This window comes from Schistocerca gregaria, chromosome 3 (assembly GCF_023897955.1).
Source record: "Schistocerca gregaria isolate iqSchGreg1 chromosome 3, iqSchGreg1.2, whole genome shotgun sequence".
Lineage (NCBI taxonomy): Eukaryota > Metazoa > Arthropoda > Insecta > Orthoptera > Acrididae > Schistocerca > Schistocerca gregaria.
Window position 1 is genome coordinate 103,650,745 of NC_064922.1, and position 22,771 is coordinate 103,673,515.

At 26.6% G+C, this 22,771-nt stretch overlaps 3 long non-coding RNA genes across 3 annotated transcripts in view; 2 read left to right on the forward strand and 1 right to left on the reverse strand.

Moving 5' to 3' along the window:
- LOC126353839 (uncharacterized) overlaps nucleotides 1-22,771 on the forward strand; it is a 27,729-nt gene continuing 4,958 nt past the window's right edge. The window contains exon 1 of the long non-coding RNA XR_007565220.1: nucleotides 1-512. This is a non-coding gene — a long non-coding RNA (uncharacterized LOC126353839). The remainder of the gene's footprint in view (nucleotides 513-22,771) is intronic.
- On the forward strand, nucleotides 1,171-15,656 carry LOC126353837 (uncharacterized). The gene is made up of 2 exons (XR_007565218.1): nucleotides 1,171-1,604; nucleotides 15,098-15,656. It is a non-coding gene; the product is annotated as an uncharacterized LOC126353837 (long non-coding RNA).
- Nucleotides 17,378-22,771, reverse strand: part of LOC126353838 (uncharacterized) — a 13,993-nt gene continuing 8,599 nt past the window's right edge. The window contains exon 2 of the long non-coding RNA XR_007565219.1: nucleotides 17,378-17,468. This is a non-coding gene — a long non-coding RNA (uncharacterized LOC126353838). The remainder of the gene's footprint in view (nucleotides 17,469-22,771) is intronic.

Genomic DNA, 22,771 nt, shown 5'->3' on the forward strand with positions numbered 1-22,771 from the left:
TGTTTATTCACTTTTTCTTTGTATTATATGTAAGTTTTGTTAGACTAAATGTTCTTTTTGCAGTAATTTGATTTAATTATCAAGTGATTTTGGATTTAGCAATTGATTTAGTATCGGCATAATTCGTGCCAGCAGCCGCGGTTATACGATTGATAAAAGTGAATATTATTGGTTAAAACAGTTGTTTATATTATTAGGGTTGAAATATAAATTTGTAAGGTGAAATGTTAAAATTTATTTGTGGCCCTTTTTATGAATCTGTGAAATTTAAATAATAAACTAGGATTAGATACCCTATTATTTTAAATGTTAATTATATTTACCAGGGTACTATTAGTTAAGGTCTTTAAACCCAAAGAATTTGGCGGTATCTCATTCCATTCAGAGGAACCTACCCCATGATTGATAATACACGATTTACTCTACTTAATTTATTTGTTTGTATATCTCCGTTATCAGAGAATCTTTTTAGAGTTATAATTCTCAAGATTTATAATTATAAAATATTTCAGGTCAAGGTGCAGCTTATAGTTAAGAGGAGGTGGGTTACAATAGATTTTTGTTTATAACGGATTTGATAGTGAAGTACTGTTAATGAAGGTGGATTTGATAGTAATTTAATTTATTTAATTTAACTGATATTGGCTCTGAGATGTGTACACATCGCCCGTCGCTCTCATTATTGATTATTCTATTTTATTTTAAAGTAGCTTCAATTTAGATGAGATAAGTCGAAACATAGTAGATGTACTGGAAAGTGTATCTAGGAAGAGTTTCAAGATATAACTTATTAGTAAAGTGTTTCATTTACACTGAAAATTTTTCTGTGCAAATCAGGATATCTTGATTATTTATTTTATTATATTTCTTTTTTGTTTATTTAATTATTTAATATAAATAATTTTATTGTATTTTTGTCTTAGTATATTTTATAGAATTGATTTTTTAAATTATAGTTTATTGGTAATGTAAGTGTTTTATGAAATATTATTTTAAATTTTTTTAAGTAGATTTTATTTATTGTACCTTTTGTATCAGGGTTTATCAAAATTTTAGTATTTATTTTACTTGTCTCGATTTGGGTTGATTTATAAATAATTTATAGTTAATGTATCATAATTATTATTAAATTATTTATAGAAATGAGATGTTAATCGTTTCCCAAGATATCTTAAGAAAAAATTTAATTTTTTAAAGTTATTTGTTTTTATTTAATTTTTTAAGTAAAAATATTAACTTATTTATTCTTTAAGGGATAAGCTTTGAAGTTAATAACCTATAATTTATTTTATAGAAATATAATAGTAAGCTTTAAACCAGCTATCTTTAAGATTACGTTTTAGTTCATTATTTTTTATTTTGATTTTATAAATATTTTAGGTTTTTTATTTAGATTATTAATTTAATTTTAAAATTTTTGTAATAATGATAGAATTAGTATATTTATTTGTATGAAATTTTTACCTTGTGAACTTATTATAAGGAACTAGGCAAAATTGATTTCCGCCTGTTTATCAAAAACATGTCCTCTTGTTTATATTTTGAGGTCTGGCCTGCTCACTGAGCGTATTTTTAAAGAGCCGCGGTATTTTGACCGTGCAAAGGTAGCATAATCATTAGTCTCTTAATTAGTGGCTGGAATGAATGGCTTGACGAGAAATCAACTGTCTCTTAATAAATTTTTGAATTTAACTTTTGAGTCAAAAGGCTTAAATTCTTCTTTAGGACGAGAAGACCCTATAGAGCTTGACATTTTACTTTTATATAGTTTTTTTGTTTGTCTTTCTATATTTAATGATGATGTTTTGTTGGGGTGACATGAAGAATAGATAAACTCTTCATTATTATATCATTTATTTATGTTTGTTATTTTGATCCATAATTTATGATCATCAGATTAAGTTACCTTAGGGATAACAGCGTAATTGTTTTTGAGAGCTCATATCGACAAAGCAGATTGCGACCTCGATGTTGGATTAAGAAAAATTTTGGGTGCAGGAGCCCAATGATTAGGTCTGTTCGACCTTTAAATTCTTACATGATCTGAGTTCAGACCGGCGTGAGCCAGGTCGGTTTCTATCCTAAGATTGTTAATCCATATTAGTACGAAAGGACCATATGGTTAAAATATTTTTTGTTATATTGATTAATATTAATTTATTTACTATTTTGACAGATTAATGTGTTGAATTTAGAATTCATTTATGTAGATTTTTTCTACAAATAGTATTGATACTTTATGATTTATTTATATTTATTTTGAATTTTCTTTTATTGGTTATTTGTGTTTTAATTAGTGTTGCCTTTTTAACTTTATTAGAGCGTAAGGTTTTAGGTTATATTCAGATTCGAAAGGGTCCAAATAAGGTAGGTTTTGTTGGAATTCCTCAGCCATTTAGAGATGCTATTAAGTTAATTTGTAAGGAGCAGCCAATTCCTATTATATCTAATTACCTACTTTATTATTTTTCCCCTGTTTTTAATTTAATGATTTCTTTAGCCGTTTGAGTAATTTTTCCTTATTTAACTTATATGTGTTCTTTTTCTTATGGATTTTTATTTTTTTTATGTTGTACTAGATTAGGTGTTTATACTGTTATAATTGCTGGTTGATCTTCTAATTCAAATTATTCATTATTAGGTTCTCTTCGTTCTGTTGCTCAAACAATTTCTTATGAAGTTAGTTTAGCTTTAATTTTATTGTCTTTAATTATTTTAATTGGTAGTTTTAATATGTTTGATTTTATAAACTATCAGCTTTATTGTTGATTTATTATTATTTCTTTTCCTTTAGCTTTAGCTTGTTTTGCTTCTTGCTTAGCTGAAACTAATCGTACTCCTTTTGATTTTGCTGAAGGGCAATCTGAGTTAGTTTCAGGATTTAATATTGAGTATGGTGCGGGTGGTTTTACTTTAATTTTTTTAGCTGAATATACTAGAATTGTCTTCATAAGAATGTTATTGGCTTTAATTTTTTTGGGCGGTGATTTTTATTCTTTTATATTTTTTATTAAGCTTGCTATTATATCTTTTGGTTTTATTTGGGTTCGTGGAACATTACCACGGTTCCGTTATGATAAATTAATGTACTTAGCTTGAAAAAGTTTTTTACCTTTATCTTTGAATTTTTTTATTTTCTTTGTTGGTTTAAAGATTTTATTTATCTCATTTGTTTAGTGAAATTTTTTGAGAAAAGTTAATAGAAGAGTTAAACTTCTAATTTTATGTTTTCAAAACATATGCTTTTCCTAAGCTAATTAACTTTATTCCTTAATTAATTTATCTCATGCGTTTGCGACATGGACATTAATTAAGAAATATGTGAAGTAAATAATTGTTAAGATTTGACCTGTTATAATATAAGGTTCTTCAACAGGTCGTTTACCAATTCACGTTAGTAAGCATACAACAACTACTATAATTCAGAATAAAATTTGATTAATAGGGTAAAATTGAATGCCTCGGAATGGTGTTTTATTATAAAATGGTAAAATTATTAAGATTCTAATTGATAAAAATAATGCAATAACACCTCCTAACTTATTAGGGATAGATCGTAGAATTGCATATGCAAATAGGAAATATCATTCTGGTTGAATGTGAACTGGTGTTACTAATGGGTTGGCAGGTACAAAGTTATCTGGATCTCCTAATAGGTAAGGATTAATTAAACATAGTATAATTAATAATGATGTTATTATTACAAATGTAATAGAATCCTTAAAGGTAAAGTATGGATGGAATGGAATTTTTTCAATATCTCCATTTAGTCCAAGAGGATTATTAGATCCTGTTTGGTGAAGAAAAAATAAATGAATTGCTGCTATAGCAGCAATAATAAATGGTAATACAAAATGGAATGTGAAGAATCGATTTAATGTTGCATTATCAACAGCGAATCCTCCTCATACTCATTGGACTAAATCTGTTCCTAAGTATGGGATTGCTGATAATAAATTAGTAATTACTGTTGCACCTCAAAAAGATATTTGGCCTCAGGGTAAGACATATCCTATAAATGCAGTTGCTATAACTAAAAATAAAATCACTGTACCAATTATTCAGGTATGTATATATATATAAGATCCATAGTAAATTCCCCGTCCTACATGTAAGTAAATACAAATAAAAAATATAGATGCTCCATTTGCGTGTAAGGTTCGGATAATTCAACCATTATTTACGTCTCGGCAGATGTGTACTACACTACTGAATGCTATTTCAATATTTGATGTATAATGTATAGCTAAAAGTAGTCCAGTTACTATTTGAATTACCAAACATAACCCTAATAGGGATCCAAAATTTCATCAAAATGAAATATTTGTTGGGGCAGGTAAGTCAATTAAAGAGTTATTAATAATTTTAATTAAAGGATGTCTTAATCGTAAGGGTTTATTCATTAGTAATTATCGTATTTTACGAATAGGTCCCTGATTAATATTGGTGATTTTAACAACTGCTAGTAGTGCTAAAAATAAATAAATTATTATTATTATTGTAATAATGAATGTTGGTCTATTATATAATTTTTCTAAAGATATTGTTATTTCTTGATAATTGATTGAATTATCAATATTTATAGTTTCGGTGTTTTTGAAAAAGTCTATAAATATAGATATATCTAGAATAATTAATATTAATATGATAAATACTCACATTATTAATGTAATAATTATAGTGATTGATTTAGGCTGAAATATTTCGTTTGATGCAATTCTTGTAATGTAAATAAATAATACTAGTATACCACCAAGAAATGTTAAAAATAAAATATATGATAATCAATATCTTTCTATTATTGTTCCTGTTATTAATCCAACTAGGAAGGTTTGAAGGATAATAAAAAGCATTATTGATATTGGGTGTCTTAATTTAATAAAATTAATATTTATTACATTTGATAATGATATAATTATTATTTTGATCATTTCAGGGGTTAGTTTATTTAAAATACCGGTTTTGGGGACCGATGATGGAAGCTTTTCCACCTCTGAAGTTTTAAAAGTGGGGGCTGGACTTATTTCCGGTTTACAAGACCGGCGTTTTTTTTAAACTATTAAAACTAATGTTTATATTCTCTATTTTTACTTCTTTATTGATTTATTTTGCTGGTGTTTATGTTTTTTCTTCTAAACGTAAACATTTATTAATGGTTCTTTTGAGATTAGAATATATTGTTCTTTCTTTATTTATGTTAGTTATTGTTTTTCTTATTGAGTTTGATTATGATTATTTTTTTCCTGTTATTTTTTTAGTTTTTTCTGTTTGTGAGGGTGCTTTAGGTCTTTCTATTTTAGTTTCAATAATTCGTTCTCATGGTAATGATTTTTTTAATTCTATTGGTTTATCTTTATGTTAAAGTATTTATTTATAACTATTTTTTTGATCCCTCTTTGTTTATTAAATAATTGTTGATGGTTGGTTCATTCTTTAATGTTTCTGTCGGGTTTTGTTTTTATAATTTGTGTTTATTCATATGCTGATTTGAATATAATTAGATATTATTTTGGTATTGATTATTTTTCTTTTAGTTTAATTTTACTTAGTTTTTGGATTTGTTCTTTAATAATCACTGCTAGAGGTTCAGTTTATTTAAGTTCATATCATTCTAATTTTTTTGTTTTTATGGTTTTGATTTTAATAATTATGCTTTATTGTTCATTTGCTAGATTAAGTCTTCTTTCTTTTTATAATTTTTTTGAGGCTAGATTAGTTCCTACTTTACTTTTAATTTTGGGTTGGGGTTATCAACCTGAGCGTTTGCAGGCTGGTGTTTATTTAATTTTTATACTTTGGTTGCTAGATTACCTTTATTATTAGTTTTATTTAAGGTTTATGATTTTTCTAATACTTTATATTTTCCTTTATTGGTTGATTTTGGTTCTTATTATTTTATGTTTTATGTATTTATAATTTTGGCTTTTTTAGTTAAGATACCTATGTTTTTGGTTCATTTATGACTTCCTAAGGCTCATGTAGAGGCCCCTATTTCAGATAGAATAATTCTTGCTGGTGTTTTATTAAAGTTAGGTGGTTATGGTATTTTTCGTGTTATAAAGGTTATTTCTTATTTGGGTTTAAAGTTTAATTATTTTTGATTGTCTTTAGGTTTATCTGGGGGTGTTATTGTAAGATTTATTTGTTTTCGTCAGGTTGATTTAAAGTCTTTAATTGCATATTCTTCTGTTGCTCATATAAGAATGGTTATTGGTGGATTGATGACTATGAATTGATGAGGTTGTGTAGGTTCTCTTTCTCTAATGGTTTATGTTCTTCTGGTTTATTTTGTTTATCTAATATTATTTATGAACGTTTAGGTAGACGAAGATTATTAATTAACAAGGGTATAATTAATTTGATGCCAAGAATGGCTTTATGATGATTTCTTTTAAGATCATCAAATATGGCTGCTCCTCCTTCTTTAAATTTGGTAGGTGAAATTAGATTATTAAATAGAATTATATCTTGATCTTCTTTTAGATTCTTTGCTTTGATTTTTTTATCTTTTTTTAGAGCTGTTTATACTTTGTATATATATTCTTATTCTCAGCATGGGAATTATTATTCTGGTGTTTATACTTGTTCTCTTGGTTATTTTCGTGAATATCATCTTTTACTTTTACATTGATTGCCTTTAAATATTCTCTGTTTAAAGGGTGAATATTTCTTTGTTTAGTTTGCTTAAGTATTTTAATTAAAAATATTGTTTTGTGGAATCAATGATATGAAGTTTTTCATCTTAGGCCGTGAATTTATTTTCTATTTGTTCTTTGAGTTTTTTTTCTTTGTTTATTTCGAGAACTATAATTTTTATTTTAGGTATTTATTATTTAATAATTGATTATAGAGTTTTTGTTGAGTGAGAGCTTTTCAATTTAAATGGTTCTATAGTTGTTATAACTTTAATTTTGGATTGAATATCTCTTATTTTTATATCTTTTGTTATATATATTTCTTCTTTGGTTATTTATTATAGAGAGGATTATATATCTGGTGAAAAGAATATAAATCGTTTTATTATTATTGTTTTAATATTTATTCTTTCTATAGGTTTTTTAATTATTAGTCCTAAATTAATTAGAATTTTATTAGGTTGAGATGGTTTAGGTTTAGTTTCTTATTGTTTAGTTATTTATTATCAAAATGTAAAATCTTATAGTGCTGGTATATTAACTGCACTTTCTAATCGTATTGGTGATGTTGCTATTTTAATTTCTATTGCATGAATGTTAAATTTTGGTGGTTGAAATTATATTTATTATTATGATTTTATTTCTAATTCTTTTGAAATAAAGCTCATTACTATATTAATTGTTTTAGCAGCTATAACTAAGAGAGCTCAGATTCCTTTCTCTTCATGACTTCCTGCTGCTATAGCAGCTCCTACTCCTGTTTCTGCTTTAGTTCATTCTTCTACTCTTGTTACTGCTGGTGTTTATTTATTAATTCGTTTTAGACCAATATTGGATACTTATAATTGTGGTTGATTTTTACTTTTAATTGGTTGTATAACTATATTTATGGCTGGATTGGGCGCTAATTTTGAGTTTGATTTAAAGAAGATTATTGCTCTTTCTACTTTAAGACAACTTGGTTTAATAATAAGAATTTTGGCTATAGGTTATCCAAAGCTTGCATTTTTTCATTTATTGGCTCATGCTTTATTTAAGGCATTATTATTTATATGTGCAGGTTCAATAATTCATAATTTGAAGGATTCTCAGGATATTCGTTTTATAGGATCAATTGTTAATTTCATACCTTTAACTTCAGTTTGTTTTAATGTTTCTAGTTTATCTTTGTGTGGAATACCTTTTTTAGCGGGATTTTATTCAAAGGATTTAATTCTTGAGATGGTTTGTTTAAGATGAATTAATTGTTTAATTTTTTTCCTTTATTTTTTTTCTACTGGTTTAACTGCTTCTTATTCTTTTCGTTTGTTTTATTATTCAATATCTGGTGATAATAATTTTTATTCTAGATTTTCTTTTGATGATAAGGGTTATTATATTTCATTTGGAATAATTGGTCTATTGTTTGTTGCTGTTTTTGGTGGTAGTCTTTTATCTTGATTAATTTTTCCTATTCCTCATGTGATTGCTTTACCTTATTATTTAAAGTTTTTAACTATTACAGTTGTTATTTTAGGTGGTTATTTAGGTTATCTTATTTCTAATTTTGATTTTTCTCATAATTTATTTTCTTTAAGTATACTTTCTTTTGTTAGATTTGCTGGTTCAATATGATTTATACCTTTTCTTTCAACTAAGTTTATTAGATATATTCCTTTAAAAATAGGTTATTATTCATCTAAGTCATTTGATTATGGTTGAGGTGAATTACTTGGTGGTCAAGGTTTATATAGATTATTTATTTATTTAATTGGTTATATTCAAGGTTGATATGATTCTAATTTCAAGATTTATCTTTTAACTTTTATTTTTTGAATATTTATTTTGGTAATATTGTTTTTCATTTACTTAAATAGCTTATAATTAGAGCGTGACACTGAAGATGTTAAGGAAGTATTTTTACTTTTAAGTATTTATAAATATAGATATATTATTTTTACAGTCAAAATGTAATGTTTTATTTAAACTATATAAATTTTAGAAATGTTAACGGAGTTTAACCGCTAATATAAAAAGTTAGCAGCTTTCATATTGGCTTTACATTTCCTTAATTGGAACTATTATAGTTCAATTATATTATTAACAGTAATACGCCTCTTTTTGGCTTCAATTAATAAGAATAAGGGTAGTACATACCAATCTTCCAGGTCGAAACTGACTGCAATATTTCGCTTCTTATTCTATTTAAGGTTGATTGATAATATCAATACTTTTTGAATGCAACCCAAATGTTATATTTAACTACAACCCTTTATTCTGCTCATTGTAATGCTCCTTGGTTTCATTCATGGTATAGTCCTCCTAATAGAACTAGAATAAAAAATATTGTTGATACTGTTCAGATTATAATGTCTGAAGTTTTAAAAATAATTACAATTGGTAGAATTAGTGCAATTTCTACATCAAAAATTAAAAAGATTACTGCGATTAGGAAGAATCGTATTGAGAATGGTATTCGTGCTGATCTTTTTGGATCAAACCCACATTCAAATGGTGATCTTTTTTCTCGATCATTAATTAATTTTTTTGATAGTGTTGTTGCCAGGATTATAACAATTATTGGAATAATAAATCTAATGAAAACTCTTGTTGATAGAATTATAATTGTTTTTCTTGATTTATATCAAGCTTTCTGATTGGAAGTCAAATGTAATATTTATACTAGAAAAACAATTATCTACCTCATCAATAAATAGAGATATATAAGAATAATCATACTACGTCTACGAAGTGTCAGTATCATGCTGCTGCTTCAAATCCAAAGTGATGTCTTGGTGAAAATTGATTTATTGAGTGTCGAAGTAGACATGTTGATAAAAAGATTGTTCCAATAATTACGTGTAAACCATGGAATCCTGTTGCAACAAAGAATGTTGATCCATAAACAGCATCTGCAATGGTAAAAGGTGCTTCTCAATATTCATATGCTTGAAGTATTGTAAAGTATAGTCCTAATAACACTGTGAAGAATAATCCTTGTAGTGCTTGAGTATGATTAGATTCCATTAAACTATGATGTGCTCATGTTACTGTTACTCCTGATGCTAAAAGAATAGCTGTATTAAGTAATGGAATTTGTATAGGGTTAAAGGGTTGAATTCCTATTGGAGGTCATAGTAATCCTAGTTCAATTGTTGGTGCTAATCTTCTTCTAAAGAATGCTCAAAAAAAAGAAACGAAAAATAATACCTCTGATGCAATAAATAAAATTATTCCTCATCGTAATCCAATTGATACAAATCCTGTATGTAATCCTTGATATGTTCCTTCTCGTACTACATCTCGTCATCATTGAATTATAGTTAGTAGGGTAATTCCAAATCCAATTATGAATAAGTTAATATTAAATAGGTGGAATCATTTTGCTAGTCCTGATACTAGGACTATTGCTCCAATTGCTCCTGTTAATGGTCAAGGTCTATAGTCTACTAAGTGGAATGGGTGGTTTGAGTGAGTTGTTAACATAGGTTTAATATACTTCTCTAGAATATAGAGTTCTTAGAATTGAGAAAACATAGGCTTGAATTATTGCTACTGCTGATTCTAGAATTAATAGAAGTATTTGTCCAATAATTAGTAATGAGATTAAGTTTATTGCTATAGATGGTCCTGTGTTTCCTAATAAGGTTAATAATAAGTGTCCTGCAATTATATTTGCTGCCAACCGTACTGCTAATGTACCTGGTCGAATAACATTACTAATTGTTTCAATTAGTACTATAAATGATATTAATGCAGGCGGTGTACCTTGTGGTACAAGGTGTGTAAATATATGATTAGTATGGTTAATTCATCCAAATAATATAAATCTTAGCCATATAGGTAGGGCAATTGCAAATGTTAATGCTAAATGTCTTGTTCTAGTAAAAATATAAGGGAATAATCCTATGAAATTGTTAAATAATATTATAATAAAAATTGAGATGAAAATGAATGTTGTTCCATTAAATGATTTTGGTCCAAGAAGTGTTTTAAATTCATTATGTAAGGTTAAATTTAGTTTATTTCAGATAATGTTAATTCGTGATGGTGTAAGTCAAAATAGTGATGGGATTAATAATAGTCCTAGAAATGTTCTAGTTCAATTTAATGATAAATTAAAGATGTTAGTTGATGGGTCAAATGTTGAGAAAAGATTTGTTATCATTTTCAATTTAAGTTTTTTATTTCAATTGTTCCTTTTTCTGCTCTTTTAATAAGGTTAGGTTTAAATGAGAAGAAGTTTATTTGATTAAACAAGATTAATGTAGCTGAAAATATAATGAATAGTGAGAATCATATAAGAGGGGATATTTGAGGGATTTGGATATAATTTCCCCATCAGAAGTAGTCGTTAATTTACTATTATTTGGTTTAAGAGACCATTACTTACTTTCAGTCATCTGATGAATTTCAAGGTGTACTAATTTTTTTTAGTTACTTTAGATTGACACTCTAATGTTATTTATTTTAACTAACTCCTTAAATTATCTTAGATAATCACTTAATAAATAAATTTACTGAAGTTCTTTCAATTACAATTGGTATAAATCTGTGGTTTGCTCCACAGATTTCTGAGCATTGTCCAAAGAATAATCCAGGTCGATTTATTGTGAATGTTCCTTGATTTAACCGACCTGGCGTTGCATCAATTTTAACCCCTAATGCAGGAACTGCTCATGAGTGTAGAACATCTGATGCTCTTGTTAATACTCGTACTTCTGTATTTATTGGTAGGATTGTTCGGTTATCTACATCTAGTAGTCGGAATCCATCATTTTCTAGGTCTTGTTCTGGTGTTATATAAGTGTCAAATTCTACGTCTATGAAGTCTGAATATTCATATCTTCAATATCATTGTCGTCCAATGGTTTTAATTGTAATTATTGCATCTACTGAATCATCAAGTAAATATAATAGTCGTAATGATGGAAGGGCAATAAAAATTAATGTAATTGCTGGTAAAGCTGTTCAGATTGTTTCAATTAAATGTCCATGAAGTATATTACGGTTAGTATAGGCAATAAATAATATACAACTTAGGGCATAACCTACAATTACTGTAATTAATAATAATACGACCATAGTATGATCATGAAAGAATGATAATTGCTCCATTAATGGTGAAGCTCCATCTTGAAGAGATAAATTTGATCATGATGCCATTAATAAATATTTTCTAATAAAAGGTCAAACCTTTATTTGTAGAGCTTAAATCTACTGCACTAATCTGCCATATTAGAATCTAGAGATTAATGGTAATTCTGAGTAACTATGTTCTGCAGGAGGGTTATTTTGTAGTCATTCTGTTGATCTTCTTATGTTAGCTCTAAATATAATTGCTCGGTTTGTAATCATTCTTTCTCATATAATTACAATGAATATAATGATTCCTACAATAGAAATTGTAGACCCAATTCTTGATACTACATTTCATGATGTATATGCGTCTGGGTAGTCAGAGTATCGTCGAGGTATTCCTGCTAATCCTAGGACGTGTTGAGGAAAGAATGTTAAATTTACTCCAATGAATATAATTGTAAATTGGATTTTTAATCATGTATTATTTATAGTTAATCCTGTAAATAGTGGATATCATTGAATGACACCTCCTATAATTGCAAATACTGCTCCTATAGATAATACATAATGAAAGTGGGCTACAACATAATATGTATCATGTAATACAATATCAAGTGATGAATTTGCTAATACTAATCCTGTTAATCCACCAATTGTAAATAGGAAAATAAATCCTAGAGCTCATAATAATGGTGGATTGAACTTGAATTTAGTTCCATATAATGTAGCTAATCATCTAAATACCTTAATTCCTGTAGGTACAGCAATAATTATTGTTGCTGATGTAAAATATGCTCGTGTGTCAACATCCATTCCTACTGTAAATATATGATGTGCTCATACAATAAATCCTATTAGTCCAATTGATAGTATAGCATAAATTATACCTAATGTTCCAAATGATTCAATTTTTCCTCTTTCTTGACATACAATATGTGAAATAATTCCGAACCCCGGTAGAATTAAAATATAAACTTCTGGGTGTCCAAAGAATCAAAATAGATGTTGATATAGAATTGGGTCACCCCCTCCTGCAGGGTCAAAGAATGATGTATTTAAATTTCGATCTGTTAATAATATAGTAATAGCTCCTGCTAAAACTGGAAGTGAAAGAAGGAGAAGTAATGCTGTAATAGCTACAGATCATACAAATAAAGGTGTTTGATCTAAAGTTATACTTTCTGATCGTATATTAATTGCTGTTGTAATGAAATTCACTGCACCAAGAATAGATGATACACCTGCTAAGTGCAGTGAAAAAATAGCTAGATCTACAGATGCACCCCCGTGTGCAATAGCTCCTGCTAGAGGAGGGTAAACTGTTCATCCTGTACCAGCACCATTATCTACTATAGAAGATGTAAGAAGAAGGGTTAGTGATGGTGGTAGTAATCAAAAACTTATATTATTTATTCGTGGAAATGCTATATCTGGTGCATCAATTATTAGTGGAACAAGTCAATTACCAAATCCACAAATTATAATAGGTATATAATAGGTATATAATTATAATTTGTATCAATTGGATTACGATTATTCATTAGTGAAAAGGAAGATTAAATAAGAAAGAATATAATACATTTATTGCTATACATGTTCCATATTAATCTTTAATTATATATAATAGAGAAGTTGTTGTGGTCATACATAGGGGCGTTTCTTTTTTTTTTTGTTAATGTTTGTGGTTTTTTTTTCATTTTTTTTCTTTAAGTATTTGAATCTTTTATTTTTTCCTGAATTAATAGATTTAAAATTTTCTTATTTTTTATTTTTAAAAGTTTTATTCTTGCTTGTTTATTCACTTTTTCTTAGTATTATATGTAGGTTTTGTTAGACTAAATGTTCTTTTTGCAGTAATTTGATTTAATTATCAAGTGATTTTGGATTTAGCAATTGATTTAGTATCGGCATAATTCGTGCCAGCAGCCGTGGTTATACGATTGATACAAGTGAATATTATTGGTTAAAACAGTTGTTTATATTATTAGGGTTGAAATATAAATTTGTAAGGTGAAATGTTAAAATTTATTTGTGGCCCTTTTTGTGAATCTGTGAAATTTAAATAATAAACTAGGATTAGATACCCTATTATTTTAAATGTTAATTATATTTACCAGGGTACTATTAGTTAAGGTCTTTAAACCCAAAGAATTTGGCGGTATCTCATTCCATTCAGAGGAACCTACCCCATGATTGATAATACACGATTTACTCTACTTAATTTATTTGTTTGTATATCTCCATTATCAGAGAATCTTTTTAGAGTTATAATTCTCAAGATTTATAATTATAAAATATTTCAGGTCAACGTGCAGCTTATAGTTAAGAGGAGGTGGGTTACAATAGATTTTTGTTTATAACGGATTTGATAGTGAAATACTGTTAATGAAGGTGGATTTGATAGTAATTTAATTTATTTAATTTAACTGATATTGGCTCTGAGATGTGTACACATCGCCCGTCGCTCTTATTATTGATTATTCTATTTTATTTTAAAGTAGCTTCAATTTAGATGAGATAAGTCGTAACATAGTAGATGTACTGGAAAGTGTATCTAGGAAGAGTTTCAAGATATAACTTATTAGTAAAGTGTTTCATTTACACTGAAAATTTTTCTGTGCAAATCAGGATATCTTGATTATTTATTTTATTATATTAATTTTTTGTTTATTTAATTATTTAATATAAATAATTTTATTGTATTTTTGTCTTAGTTTTTTTTTAGAATTGATTTTTTAAATTATAGTTTATTGGTAATGTAAGTGTTTTATGAAATATTATTTTACATTTTTTTAAGTAGATTTTATTTATTGTACCTTTTGTATCAGGGTTTATCAAAATTTTAGTATTTATTTTACTTGTCTCGATTTGGGTTGATTTATAAATAATTTATAGTTAATGTATCATAATTATTATTAAATTATTTATAGAAATGAGATGTTAATCGTTTCCCAAGATATCTAGTTTCTTAAGAAAAAATTTAATTTTTTAAAGTTATTTGTTTTTATTTAATTTTTTAAGTAAAAATATTAACTTATTTATTCTTTAAGGGATAAGCTTTGAAGTTAATAACCTATAATTTATTTTATAGAAATATAATAGTAAGCTTTAAACCAGCTATCTTTAAGATTACGTTTTAGTTCATTATTTTTTATTTTGATTTTATAAATATTTTAGGTTTTTTATTAAGATTATTAATTTAATTTTAAAATTTTTGTAATAATGATAGAATTAGTATATTTATTTGTATGAAATTTTTACCTTGTGAACTTATTATAAGGAACTAGGCAAAATTGATTTCCGCCTGTTTATCAAAAACATGTCCTCTTGTTTATATTTTGAGGTCTGGCCTGCTCACTGAGCGTATTTTTAAAGAGCCGCGGTATTTTGACAGTGCAAAGGTAGCATAGTCATTAGTCTCTTAATTAGTGGCTGGAATGAATGGCTTGACGAGAAATCAACTGTCTCTTAATAAATTTTTGAATTTAACTTTTGAGTCAAAAGGCTTAAATTCTTCTTTAGGACGAGAAGACCCTATAGAGCTTGACATTTTACTTTTATATAGTTTTTTGTTTGTCTTTCTATATTTAATGATGATGTTTTGTTGGGGTGACATGAAGAATAGATAAACTCTTCATTATTATATCATTTATTTATGTTTGTTATTTTGATCCATAATTTATGATCATAAGATTAAGTTACCTTAGGGATAACAGCGTAATTGTTTTTGAGAGCTCATATCGACAAAGCAGATTGCGACCTCGATGTTGGATTAAGAAAAATTTTGGGTGCAGGAGCCCAATGATTAGGTCTGTTCGACCTTTAAATTCTTACATGATCTGAGTTCAGACCGGCGTGAGCCAGGTCGGTTTCTATCCGAAGATTGTTAATCCATATTAGTACGAAAGGACCATATGGTTAAAATATTTTTTGTTATATTGATTAATATTAATTTATTTACTATTTTGACAGATTAATGTGTTGAATTTAGAATTCATTTATGTAGATTTTTTCTACAAATAGTATTGATACTTTATGATTTATTTATATTTATTTTGAATTTTCTTTTATTGGTTATTTGTGTTTTAATTAGTGTTGCCTTTTTAACTTTATTAGAGCATAAGGTTTTAGGTTATATTCAGATTCGAAAGGGTCCAAATAAGGTAGGTTTTGTTGGAATTCCTCAGCCATTTAGAGATGCTATTAAGTTAATTTGTAAGGAACAGCCAATTCCTATTATATCTAATTACCTACTTTATTATTTTTCCCCTGTTTTTAATTTAATGATTTCTTTAGCCGTTTGAGTAATTTTTCCTTATTTAACTTATATGTGTTCTTTTTCTTATGGATTTTTATTTTTTTTATGTTGTACTAGATTAGGTGTTTATACTGTTATAATTGCTGGTTGATCTTCTAATTCAAATTATTCATTATTAGGTTCTCTTCGTTCTGTTGCTCAAACAATTTCTTATGAAGTTAGTTTAGCTTTAATTTTATTGTCTTTAATTATTTTAATTGGTAGTTTTAATATGTTTGATTTTATAAACTATCAGCTTTATTGTTGATTTATTATTATTTCTTTTCCTTTAGCTTTAGCTTGTTTTGCTTCTTGCTTAGCTGAAACTAATCGTACTCCTTTTGATTTTGCTGAAGGGCAATCTGAGTTAGTTTCAGGATTTAATATTGAGTATGGTGCGGGTGGTTTTACTTTAATTTTTTTAGCTGAATATACTAGAATTGTCTTCATAAGAATGTTATTGGCTTTAATTTTTTTGGGCGGTGATTTTTATTCTTTTATATTTTTTATTAAGCTTGCTATTATATCTTTTGGTTTTATTTGGGTTTGTGGAACATTACCACGGTTCCGTTATGATAAATTAATGTACTTAGCTTGAAAAAGTTTTTTACCTTTATCTTTGAATTTTTTTATTTTCTTTGTTGGTTTAAAGATTTTATTTATCTCATTTGTTTAGTGAAATTTTTTGAGAAAAGTTAATAGAAGAGTTAAACTTCTAATTTTATGTTTTCAAAACATATGCTTTTCCTAAGCTAATTAACTTTATTCCTTAATTAATTTATCTCATGCGTTTGCGACATGGACATTAATTAAGAAATATGTGAAGTAAATAATTGTTAAGATTTGACCTGTTATAATATAAGGTTCTTCAACAGGTCGTTTACCAATTCACGTTAGTAAGCATACAACAACTACTATAATTCAGAATAAAATTTGATTAATAGGGTAAAATTGAATGCCTCGGAATGGTGTTTTATTATAAAATGGTAAAATTATTAAGATTCTAATTGATAAAAATAATGCAATAACACCTCCTAACTTATTAGGGATAGATCGTAGAATTGCATATGCAAATAGGAAATATCATTCTGGTTGAATGTGAACTGGTGTTACTAATGGGTTGGCAGGTACAAAGTTATCTGGATCTCCTAATAGGTAAGGATTAATTAAACATAGTATAATTAATAATGATGTTATTATTACAAATGTAATAGAATCCTTAAAGGTAAAGTATGGATGGAATGGAATTTTTTCAATATCTCCATTTAGTCCAAGAGGATTATTAGATCCTGTTTGGTGAAGAAAAAATAAATGAATTGCTGCTATAGCAGCAATAATAAATGGTAATACAAAATGGAATGTGAAGAATCGATTTAATGTTGCATTATCAACAGCGAATCCTCCTCATACTCATTGGACTAAATCTGTTCCTAAGTATGGGATTGCTGATAATAGATTAGTAATTACTGTTGCACCTCAAAAAGATATTTGGCTTCAGGGTAAGACATATCCTATAAATGCAGTTGCTATAACTAAAAATAAAATCACTGTACCAATTATTCAGGTATGTATATATATATAAGATCCATAGTAAATTCCCCGTCCTACATGTAAGTAAATACAAATAAAAAATATAGATGCTCCATTTGCGTGTAAGGTTCGGATAATTCAACCATTATTTACGTCTCGGCAGATGTGTACTACACTACTGAATGCTATTTCAATATTTGATGTATAATGTATAGCTAAAAGTAGTCCAGTTACGATTTGAATTACCAAACATAACCCTAATAGGGATCCAAAATTTCATCAAAATGAAATATTTGTTGGGGCAGGTAAGTCAATTAAAGAGTTATTAATAATTTTAATTAAAGGATGTCTTAATCGTAAGGGTTTATTCATTAGTAATTATCGTATTTTACGAATAGGTCCCTGATTAATATTGGTGATTTTAACAACTGCTAGTAGTGCTAAAAATAAATAAATTATTATTATTATTGTAATAATGAATGTTGGTCTATTATATAATTTTTCTAAAGATATTGTTATTTCTTGATAATTGATTGAATTATCAATATTTATAGTTTCGGTGTTTTTGAAAAAGTCTATAAATATAGATATATCTAGAATAATTAATATTAATATGATAAATACTCACATTATTAATGTAATAATTATAGTGATTGATTTAGGCTGAAATATTTCGTTTGATGCAATTCTTGTAATGTAAATAAATAATACTAGTATACCACCAAGAAATGTTAAAAATAAAATATATGATAATCAATATCTTTCTATTATTGTTCCTGTTATTAATCCAACTAGGAAGGTTTGAAGGATAATAAAAAGCATTATTGATATTGGGTGTCTTAATTTAATAAAATTAATATTTATTACATTTGATAATGATATAATTATTATTTTGATCATTTCAGGGGTTAGTTTATTTAAAATACCGGTTTTGGGGACCGATGATGGAAGCTTTTCCACCTCTGAAGTTTTAAAAGTGGGGGCTGGACTTATTTCCGGTTTACAAGACCGGCGTTTTTTTTAAACTATTAAAACTAATGTTTATATTCTCTATTTTTACTTCTTTATTGATTTATTTTGCTGGTGTTTATGTTTTTTCTTCTAAACGTAAACATTTATTAATGGTTCTTTTGAGATTAGAATATATTGTTCTTTCTTTATTTATGTTAGTTATTGTTTTTCTTATTGAGTTTGATTATGATTATTTTTTTCCTGTTATTTTTTTAGTTTTTTCTGTTTGTGAGGGTGCTTTAGGTCTTTCTATTTTAGTTTCAATAATTCGTTCTCATGGTAATGATGTTTTCAATTCTTTTGGTTTATCTTTATGTTAAAGTATTTATTTATAACTATTTTTTTGATCCCTCTTTGTTTATTAAATAATTGTTGATGGTTGGTTCATTCTTTAATGTTTCTGTCGGGTTTTGTTTTTATAATTTGTGTTTATTCATATGCTGATTTGAATATAATTAGATATTATTTTGGTATTGATTATTTTTCTTTTAGTTTAATTTTACTTAGTTTTTGGATTTGTTCTTTAATAATCACTGCTAGAGGTTCAGTTTATTTAAGTTCATATCATTCTAATTTTTTTGTTTTTATGGTTTTGATTTTAATAATTATGCTTTATTGTTCATTTGCTAGATTAAGTCTTCTTTCTTTTTATAATTTTTTTGAGGCTAGATTAGTTCCTACTTTACTTTTCATTTTGGGTTGGGGTTATCAACCTGAGCGTTTGCAGGCTGGTGTTTATTTAATTTGTTATACTTTGGTTGCTAGATTACCTTTATTATTAGTTTTATTTAAGGTTTATGATTTTTCTAATACTTTATATTTTCCTTTATTGGTTGATTTTGGTTCTTATTATTTTATGTTCTATGTATTTATAATTTTGGCTTTTTTAGTTAAGATACCTATGTTTTTGGTTCATTTATGACTTCCTAAGGCTCATGTAGAGGCCCCTATTTCAGGTAGAATAATTCTTGCTGGTGTTTTATTAAAGTTAGGTGGTTATGGTATTTTTCGTGTTATAAAGGTTATTTCTTATTTGGGTTTAAAGTTTAATTATTTTTGATTGTCTTTAGGTTTATCTGGGGGTGTTATTGTAAGATTTATTTGTTTTCGTCAGGTTGATTTAAAGTCTTTAATTGCATATTCTTCTGTTGCTCATATAAGAATGGTTATTGGTGGATTGATGACTATGAATTGATGAGGTTGTGTAGGTTCTCTTTCTCTTATGGTTTATGTTCTTCTGGTTTATTTTGTTTATCTGATATTATTTATGAACGTTTAGGTAGACGAAGATTATTAATTAACAAGGGTATAATTAATTTGATGCCAAGAATGGCTTTATGATGATTTCTTTTAAGATCATCAAATATGGCTGCTCCTCCTTCTTTAAATTTGGTAGGTGAAATTAGATTATTAAATAGAATTATATCTTGATCTTCTTTTAGATTCTTTGCTTTGATTTTTTTATCTTTTTTTAGAGCTGTTTATACTTTGTATATATATTCTTATTCTCAGCATGGGAATTATTATTCTGGTGTTTATACTTGTTCTCTTGGTTATTTTCGTGAATATCATCTTTTACTTTTACATTGATTGCCTTTAAATATTCTCTGTTTAAAGGGTGAATATTTCTTTGTTTAGTTTGCTTAAGTATTTTAATTAAAAATATTGTTTTGTGGAATCAATGATATGAAGTTTTTCATCTTAGGCCGTGAATTTATTTTCTATTTGTTCTTTGAGTTTTTTTTCTTTGTTTATTTCGAGAACTATAATTTTTATTTTAGGTATTTATTATTTAATAATTGATTATAGAGTTTTTGTTGAGTGAGAGCTTTTCAATTTAAATGGTTCTATAGTTGTTATAACTTTAATTTTGGATTGAATATCTCTTATTTTTATATCTTTTGTTATATATATTTCTTCTTTGGTTATTTATTATAGAGAGGATTATATATCTGGTGAAAAGAATATAAATCGTTTTATTATTATTGTTTTAATATTTATTCTTTCTATAGGTTTTTTAATTATTAGTCCTAATTTAATTAGAATTTTATTAGGTTGAGATGGTTTAGGTTTAGTTTCTTATTGTTTAGTTATTTATTATCAAAATGTAAAATCTTATAGTGCTGGTATATTAACTGCACTTTCTAATCGTATTGGTGATGTTGCTATTTTAATTTCTATTGCATGAATGTTAAATTTTGGTGGTTGAAATTATATTTATTATTATGATTTTATTTCTAATTCTTTTGAAATAAAGCTCATTACTATATTAATTGTTTTAGCAGCTATAACTAAGAGAGCTCAGATTCCTTTCTCTTCATGACTTCCTGCTGCTATAGCAGCTCCTACTCCTGTTTCTGCTTTAGTTCATTCTTCTACTCTTGTTACTGCTGGTGTTTATTTATTTATTCGTTTTAGACCAATATTGGATACTTATAATTGTGGTTGATTTTTACTTTTAATTGGTTGTATAACTATATTTATGGCTGGATTGGGCGCTAATTTTGAGTTTGATTTAAAGAAGATTATTGCTCTTTCTACTTTAAGACAACTTGGTTTAATAATAAGAATTTTGGCTATAGGTTATCCAAAGCTTGCATTTTTTCATTTATTGGCTCATGCTTTATTTAAGGCATTATTATTTATATGTGCAGGTTCAATAATTCATAATTTGAAGGATTCTCAGGATATTCGTTTTATAGGATCAATTGTTAATTTCATACCTTTAACTTCAGTTTGTTTTAATGTTTCTAGTTTATCTTTGTGTGGAATACCTTTTTCAGCGGGATTTTATTCAAAGGATTTAATTCTTGAGATGGTTTGTTTAAGATGAATTAATTGTTTAATTTTTTTCCTTTATTTTTTTTCTACTGGTTTAACTGCTTCTTATTCTTTTCGTTTGTTTTATTATTCAATATCTGGTGATAATAATTTTTATTCTAGATTTTCTTTTGATGATAAGGGTTATTATATTTCATTTGGAATAATTGGTCTATTGTTTGTTGCTGTTTTTGGTGGTAGTCTTTTATCTTGATTAATTTTTCCTATTCCTCATGTGATTGCTTTACCTTATTATTTAAAGTTTTTAACTATTACAGTTGTTATTTTAGGTGGTTATTTAGGTTATCTTATTTCTAATTTTGATTTTTCTCATAATTTATTTTCTTTAAGTATATTTTCTTTTGTTAGATTTGCTGGTTCAATATGATTTATACCTTTTCTTTCAACTAAGTTTATTAGATATATTCCTTTAAAAATAGGTTATTATTCATCTAAGTCATTTGATTATGGTTGAGGTGAATTACTTGGTGGTCAAGGTTTATATAGATTATTTATTTATTTAATTGGTTATATTCAAGGTTGATATGATTCTAATTTCAAGATTTATCTTTTAACTTTTATTTTTTGATTATTTATTTTGGTAATATTGTTTTTCATTTACTTAAATAGCTTATAATTAGAGCGTGACACTGAAGATGTTAAGGAAGTATTTTTACTTTTAAGTATTTATAAATATAGATATATTATTTTTACAGTGAAAATGTAATGTTTTATTTAAACTATATAAATTTTAGAAATGTTAACGGAGTTTAACCGCTAATATAAAAAGTTAGCAGCTTTCATATTGGCTTTACATTTCCTTAATTGGAACTATTATAGTTCAATTATATTATTAACAGTAATACGCCTCTTTTTGGCTTCAATTAATAAGAATAAGGGTAGTACATACCAATCTTCCAGGTCGAAACTGACTGCAATATTTCGCTTCTTATTCTATTTAAGGTTGATTGATAATATCAATACTTTTTGAATGCAACCCAAATGTTATATTTAACTACAACCCTTTATTCTGCTCATTGTAATGCTCCTTGGTTTCATTCATGGTATAGTCCTCCTAATAGAACTAGAATAAAAAATATTGTTGATACTGTTCAGATTATAATGTCTGAAGTTTTAAAAATAATTACAATTGGTAGAATTAGTGCAATTTCTACATCAAAAATTAAAAAGATTACTGCGATTAGGAAGAATCGTATTGAGAATGGTATTCGTGCTGATCTTTTTGGATCAAACCCACATTCAAATGGTGATCTTTTTTCTCGATCATTAATTAATTTTTTTGATAGTGTTGTTGCCAGGATTATAACAATTATTGGAATAATAAATCTAATGAAAACTCTTGTTGATAGAATTAGAATTGTTTTTCTTGATTTATATCAAGCTTTCTGATTGGAAG